This window comes from Arachis hypogaea, chromosome 5, assembly GCF_003086295.3.
Source record: "Arachis hypogaea cultivar Tifrunner chromosome 5, arahy.Tifrunner.gnm2.J5K5, whole genome shotgun sequence".
In the NCBI taxonomy this organism is placed as follows: Eukaryota; Viridiplantae; Streptophyta; class Magnoliopsida; order Fabales; family Fabaceae; genus Arachis; species Arachis hypogaea.
This window is the reverse complement of record NC_092040.1, coordinates 81981311-81988802: the sequence shown is the minus strand read 5'-3', so window position 1 is coordinate 81988802 and position 7492 is coordinate 81981311. Positions and strand designations below refer to the sequence as shown.

The 7492-nt window shown below is 37.9% G+C and overlaps 1 non-coding gene across 1 annotated transcript; it reads right to left on the bottom strand.

The window, feature by feature from the left end:
* Positions 1–2044: 2044 nt before the first annotated feature.
* Positions 2045–2148, bottom strand: LOC112804759 (small nucleolar RNA R71). The gene has a single exon (XR_003203375.1). It is a non-coding gene; the product is annotated as a small nucleolar RNA R71 (small nucleolar RNA).
* Positions 2149–7492: the final 5344 nt, after the last annotated feature.

Sequence of the window (7492 nt, the reverse complement as noted above, 5' to 3'; positions counted from 1 at the left end):
GCAAAATAGAAGATGTCAAGCTAGTGACAATAAAAGAGCGCTTGTTGGGAGGCAACCCAACCTGAGGTAGTTTCTTTTCATAGCTTTTCCAATAAAAATGTTGAGTAATTGGTGTGGATTGCAGGGAGCTAAGTTTGGTGTTGCACACCAAAACAATCTGAGGGAGAATGAAAACTTCTAAGTTTGGTGTTCCACCAAAAATATCATTTAAAAACACACTCTCACCTCTTGCATGATTCTAGCTCCAAGCAATCAACCACATTATTCAATTGTTGAATTATTTTCTAGCTTTAATTTCATTAACCTTTAGCAAGGATACATGGTTTCAAATATGGTTGACTTGTTGCATCTGAGGCAGTGGCAAACAATTAAATGTGGTGTTCCCACACCAAAGTAAATCCAGGAGCCACACTATGCATACTAACCATATAATTAAGGGCAAGCAACTTTGAGGATTATGCAGGACATGAGTCAACAATTGAAGACACTATGCATCTTAACTCAAAGAGAACACAACAGAAGGAAGAATCAAAGGGCTGCAACTTCAAAGGTTGTATCTGAACTTAATCCTTGCTGCTGTGTGATGTTTTGAATTTGGAAACCATTGTATGTCTTGCTAAAATGTTTATCTAGTTGCAAGTGAAATTGTTTGCTAAAAATGCTAAATCTACATAATGCTTGTTATCCATCACTTAGCTTGAAAATTGTTTTGTTTCCCATATGCTTAAATAAAAGAGTTTGGTTTGAATTGAAAAGTAAAATATCCAATGTTGCATAAGTATGAATGGAAGTTGGTGGTGGTATATGTGTTTGATTAAATGCATAACTCATGAAATAATTGTTGCATAATATCATTCTCATTCAATTGTGAGTTAGCTTGCTGTTACAAAGACTCTTCTCAAGAATGAAAAAGCCCTTGGTAACAAAAACAGAAAAAAAAGGGAAAGAAAAAGCCAAAATGGCAAGAAAAACAAAGAATAAAGGTTGGACACCAATAGCTTGGACCCTAGGACATATGCTTGTGGTGTTCTTGTACTAAGATCTGCTTGGATGAGTAAATTCTAAGGGGTATTTTAAAACCCGGTCACTTAGATCAACTGATTTGGGATGGCCAATTGAAAATCCACAATAAAGAGCAACTTAGATACAGAACATTTAGTTATCCAAAGAGATGTTGGGCATCAATGATCCTAGGAAGAATTAATGAGCCATGTGTCTGTGGTGAAAGATGTTGAGCAAAAGAAAAGAAAATAAAGCTTTTTCGAAAATCACTAACCCTTTTTCAAAATTAATTTTTGAATTCTCTCCCTCTCATCTTCTTCTATTTATTTATTTATTTATTTATTTACTAACACTTCTCTTCATCTCAAGAATCTAAACCTATCTTCACCCTTGTGTTTGGATTCTTACCTTTTCCTTCTTCTATTCCTTTCTTCTTCAACTAATATAAAGAAATCTCTCTCCTGTGGTAAAGAGGATCCATATTATTATTTTCTGTTCCCTTCTTTTTCATATGAGCAGGAGCAAGGACAAGAATATTCTTGTTGAGGCAGATCCTGAACCTGAAATGACTCTGAAGAGAAAACTAAGAGAAGCTAAATTACAACAATCCAGAGACAACCTTACAGAAATTTTCAAAAAGGAAGAGGAGATGGCAACCGAAAATAATAATGCAAGGAGGATGCTTGGTGACTATACTACACCTACTTTCAAATTTGATGGAAGAAGCATCTCAATCCTTGCCATTGGAGCAAACAATTTTGAGCTAAAACCTTAACTAGTTGCTCTACTGCAATAGAACTTCATGTTCCATGGACTTCCATCAGAAGATCCCTACCAGTTTTTAACTGAGTTCTTGTAGATATGTGAGACTGTTAAGACTAATGGAGTAGATCCTGAAGTCTATAGGCTTATGCTTTTCCCTTTTGCTGTAAGAGACAAAGCTAGAACATGGTTGGACTCACAACCCAAAGATAGCCTGGACTCTTGGGATAAGCTGGTCACGACCTTCTTGGTTAAGTTCTTTCCTCCTCAAAAGCTGAGCAAGCTTAGAGTGGATGTTTAGACATTCAAACAAAAAGATGGTGAATACCTCTATGAAGCTTGGGAAAGATACAAGCAGATGACCAAAATGTGTCATTCTAACATGCTTTTAGAGTGGTCCATTTTGGATATATTCTATTATGGCCTATCTGAATTCTCTAAGATGTCACTGGACCATTCTGCAGGTGGATCCATTCACCTAAAAAAACACCTGCAGAAGCTCAAGAACTTATTGACATGGTTGCAAATAACCAGTTTATGTACACTTCTGAGAAAAATTTTGTGAATAATGGGACACCTCAAAGGAAGGGAGTTCTTGAAATAGATGCTCTGAAAGCCATATTAGCTCAAAAAAAAAATGTTGACTCAGCAAGTCAACATGATTTCTCAAAGACTGAATGGATGGCAAAATACATCCAACAGTACTAAAGAGGCGTCTTTTGAAGAAGAAGCTTATGATCCTGAGAACCCTGCAATAGCAGAGGTAAACTACATGGGTGAACCTTATGGAAACGCCTATAATTCCTCATGGATAAATCATCCAAATTTCTCATGGAAGGATCAATAAAAGCCTCAACAAGGCTTTAATAATGGTGAAAGAAATAGGCTCAGCAATAGCAAGCCTTATCCATCATCTTCTTAGCAATAGACAGAGAATTCTGAGCAGAGCACTCCTAACTTAGCAAACTTAGTCTCTGATCTGTCTAAGGCCACTTTAAGTTTCATGAGTGAAACAAGGTCCTCCATTAGAAATTTGGAGGCACAAGTGGGCCAGCTGAGTAAGAAAGTCACTGAAACTCTTCCTAGTACTCTCCCAAGCAATACTGAAGAGAATCCAAAAAGAGAGTGCAAGGCCATTGACATAATTAACATGGCCGAACCTAGGGAGGAAGGGGAGGATGTGAATCCCAATGAGGAAGACCTCATGGGACGTCTCCCAGGCAAGAAGGAGTTCCTTATTGAGGACTTGAAGGAATCTGAGGCTCATATAGAGACCATAGAGATCCCATTAAACCTTCTTCTGCCATTCATGAGCTCTGAAGACTATTCTTCCTCTGAAGAGGATGAAAATGTAATTGGAGAGCAAGTTGCACAATATCTAGGAGCCATCATGAAGCTGAATGCCAAATTGTTTGGTAATGAGACTTGGGAAGGTGAACCTACCTTGCTCATTAGTGATCTAGATACACGGGTTCAGCAAACTTTACCTCAAAAGAGACAAGATCCTGACAAATTCTTAATACCATGTACCATAGACACCATGACCTTTGAGAAGGCTCTGTGTGACCTAGGGTCAGGCATAAATCTTATGCCACTCTCTGTAATGGAGAAGCTGGGGATCATTGAGGTACAGCCTGCTATATTCTCATTACAAATGTCAGACAAGTCAGTAAGACAAGCTTATAGATTGGTAGAGGACATGGTAGTGAAGGTTGAAGGCCTTTACATCCCTGCTGATTTCATTATCTTAGACACTAGGAAGGACAAGGATAAATGCATCATCCTTGGAAGACCCTTCCTAGCCACAGCTGGAGCTGTAATTGATGTTGATAGAGGAGAGCTAGTCCTTCAATTGAATGGGGACTACCTTGTGTTTAAAACTCAAGGATATTCCTCTACAACCATGGAGAGGAAGCATGAAAAGCTTCTCTCAATACAAAGTCAAACAAAGCCCCCACAATAAAACTCTAAGTTTGGTGTTGGGAGGCCACAACCAAACTCTAAGTTTGGTGTTGAATCCCCACATTCAAACTCTAAGTTTGGTGTTGGGAGTCTACAACTTTGACCTGATCATCTGTGAGGCTCCATGAGAGCCCACTGTCAAGCTAGTGACATTAAAGGAGTGCTTATTGGGAGGCAACCCAATCTTTATTTATCTAATTTTATTTTTTATTTTATTGTTCTTTTGTGTTTTATTAGGATCATGATCATGTGGAATCACAAAATAATTACTAAAATTAAAAACAAAATCAAAAACAATAGAAGAAATAGCACACCTTGGAAGAAGGGCTCACTGGCATTTAAATGCCAGTAAGGAGCATCTGGCTGGCGTTCAACACCAGAACAGAGCATGGATCTGGCGTTGAATGCCAGAAACATGCAGCAATCTGGCGTTTAAACGCCAGGATTGCACACTGAGGAAAGCTGGCATTCAACGCCAGAAACATGCTGCAGACTGGCATTGAACGCCCAAAACAAGCATAAAACTGGCGTTTAACGCCAGAAACAAGCATCAATTTGGCGTTAAATGCCAGGATTGCATGCAGAGGGCGTTTTACACACCCAATTGGTGTAGGGATGTTAAATCCTTGACACCTCAGGATCTGTGGACCCCACAGGATCCCCACCTACCTCAACTCACCTTTTCTCTTCATCACCAATCACCTCAATCTCTTTTCCTCATCACCTCTTCACCACTCACATCCATCCATCCTTCCCACCCAAACCCACCCTAAATGGCCAAAACTCAAACCTCTCTCCCTCTCCTCCATCTCTTCTTCTTCTTCTTCTATTCTATCTTCTCTTTGCTCGAGGGCGAGCAATATTCTACGTTTGGTGTGGTAAAAGCATAGCTTTTTTGTTTTTCCATAACCACCTATGGCACCTATGGCCGGAGAAACCTCTAGAAAAGAAAAAGGGAAAACAAAAGCTTCCACCTCTGAGTCATGGGAGATGGAGAGATTCATCTCAAGGGTCCATAGCTCAGTAGAAGAGCATTTGACTGCACATCAAGAGAGCATGAGGAATTCCCTCATCAAGAAATCCCTGAGATACCTCAGGGGATACATTTTCCTCCACATAATTATTGGGAGCAACTAAGGATAGGAGCACCAAAATCACTAGGGATCAAGCAACAAAGGCAAGGAAGAGACATAGAAGAGCTCAAGGATATCATTGGTTCTTCAAGAAGAAAGCACCACCATCACTAAAGTGGACTCATTCCTTGTTCTTATTCTTCTATTTTTTGGGTTTTTTTATGCTATGTGTTTATTTATGTTTGTGTCTTTACTACATGATCATTAGTATTTAGTAACTATGTCCTAAGGCTATGAATAATTCCATGAACCCTTCACCTCTCTTAAATGAAAAATGTTTTAATACAAAAGAACAAGAAGTACATGAGTTTCGAATTATCCTTGAATTTAGTTTAATTATATTGATGTGGTGACAATACTTTTTGTTTTTTGAATGAATGCTTGAACAGTGCATATTTTTTATCTTTTTGTTTATGGATGTTAAAATTGTTGGCCCTTGAAAGAATGATGAACAAAGAGAAATGTTATTGACAATCTGGAAAAAATCATAACATTGATTCTTGAAGCAAGAAAAAGCAGTGAAGAACAAAGCTTGCGAAAAAAAATTTATTTTGCGAAAAAAAAAAGAAAATAGAAAGAAAAAGAAAAGCAAGCAGAAAAAGCCAATAGCCCTTAAAACCAAAAGGCAGGGGTGAAAAGGATCCAAGGCTTTGAGCATCAATGGATAGGAGGGCCCACGAAAATAAAATCCAGGCCTAAGCGGCTAAATCAAGCTGTCCCTAACCATGTGCTTATGGCATGCAGGTCCAAGTGAAAAGCTTCAGACTGAGTGGTTAAAGTCGTGATCCAAAGCAAAAAGAGTGTGCTTAAGAGCTCTGGACACCTCTAATTGGGGACTTTAGCAAAGCTGAGTCACAATCTGAAAAGGTTCACCCAGTTATGTGTCTGTGGCATTTATATATCCGGTGGTAATACTAAAAACCAAAGTGATTAGGGCCACGGCCAAAACTCATAAAAGTAGCTGTGTTAAAGAATCAACAAACTTAACTAGGAGAATCAATAACACTATCTGCAATTCTAAGTTATGTAACGGCCTAGCCCCGAAGAAATGGCGCTTTTTCGGGATCAAACGGAATTTTTACAGAATTTTTAGGAATTCCTATGCATATAAGCACCTCCACTGCACAGGTGCTGCGTCATCAAGCTGCTGAGTCAGCAGCTTGATTGCACAGGACACCTCTCCTAATCTAAGAAGGCACGTCGCGAAGAGTTGCATTTTTGAGCCACTTCGGGCCCGAATTTCAAAATTCTGATTTCCGTGGTTAGTCTCTATGTGATGAGCCGGTCATGAATTTCGAGAGAAAAATTATATTAATATAATATTCATATATTATTTTTTTATTCTGAATATTATATTATTATCTTCTCTACTCTGATTAATGTTGATCTATGTTTAGTAATATAATAACTGAGCTAGAAATCTACCGGTAACGGATAATACTGGCATTCTTAGATGAACTTAGCACTGCTAATGCTTCATCATATATCTTTTATTCTTATGATTATCCAGTTACTAGTGTCATTTACACTAAGTAACTTAATGTTTATCCATTAGCAGTGTAATTACTTAAGTTCTAATACATCTAGCTTTAGTAATTATCCTTTTCTGAGATATTTTGACAAGTAACTTTTGGATAATCATCATCCAAAAGCCACGGCCTCCCTTGGACAGCTTGGCTATCATTTTTGTTCTTGGAAAAGCTTAGAACACCATGAAAGAAAACCATGAAACTTCCATGAACACCTGAGCTTATTTCTCCGTTCTTTCTCAAACCGGAACCCTTATCAAAAATCTAATCTTACCAAAGTGTTCACCTCTTCCTCCTCTTCATTTCTATGTTACTTTTCATGGAGTAAATCAAGGTATGAAGGCTTCTCCTCCTCCTTGAAGGTTCGGCCATGGTGGTTCCTTAAGCTAATGATGTTTTCTTCATGCTTTCTCTTAGGATCTCTTATTCAATCACCAAAAGCTCCAAGAAAACGTGATTTCTAGTTACCTTAAGGTGAGGAAAACCTTCTTTTCATCATCATGAAGCTTCAGCCTTCATGGTTCATAAGATTCTAAAGTTGTTGTTGATGTTAAAATATGTGTAAAAGTGCTTCTGGAAGCTTGTTTTTGGTACAATCGTGGACAGCAGCAAAGGAGGTAAGGTTTGGTAAATTAATCAATGATTGGCTGTGTTCTTGAAGTGTTAAATCAGATCTTGTTGCTTGAGGTTTGATTTTGGGTGTTTGTGTGATGGTTTGATCATGAAATCTTGTTGTTTAATGCTTGAAAATCATGTTTATGATGGTTTTGAAGTGGCTGTTGGTGTTGCTGGAAAACGTGACATTTCAGCCATGAAAATCATGATTTTTGATGCTTATTTGATGTGCATTTAATGGCTGAAAATTTTCTCTTTGGTTTGATAAAAATCGGGTTCAAATCGGTTTCCGAAAAGATTGAAAAACTAGCTGAAAATCAAGCAGAAATCTGATGAACTTTTGGAAAAATGTTTTTGGTTTTTGGAAGAACATGAAAACGTGTATTCATGGAGTTTTGGGGTCAAAATGCAATTATTAAAAAGTTTGGGGTTGAAAATTAATTAATCAAAAGTTGAGGGGCTAAAGTGCAATTATTATAAGTTATAGGG